Raw genomic sequence first — 202 nt, 5'->3', positions numbered from 1 at the left:
GTGGGCTGAGGCTTGTTTCCACGTCGAGGAAACACCCGACCTCTGTACCTGGCTATTCTGGTGCAGGTCTGAAACAACTCCCTCCCTCCAGCCAGGCTTGCTGGGGGTTTAACCACCCGCGAGCAGGTTTTTGCCTTGTCCTGTTCTTTTGGGCACCTTCTGGCAGAGCCGCCTTGGTGCTCCGCACGGTCCCACCGCAGCC

This window comes from Aptenodytes forsteri, unplaced genomic scaffold (assembly GCF_000699145.1).
Source record: "Aptenodytes forsteri isolate BGI_AS27 unplaced genomic scaffold, ASM69914v1 Scaffold66, whole genome shotgun sequence".
Classification (NCBI taxonomy): domain Eukaryota; kingdom Metazoa; phylum Chordata; class Aves; order Sphenisciformes; family Spheniscidae; genus Aptenodytes; species Aptenodytes forsteri.
This window is presented reverse-complemented; position numbering follows the sequence as displayed.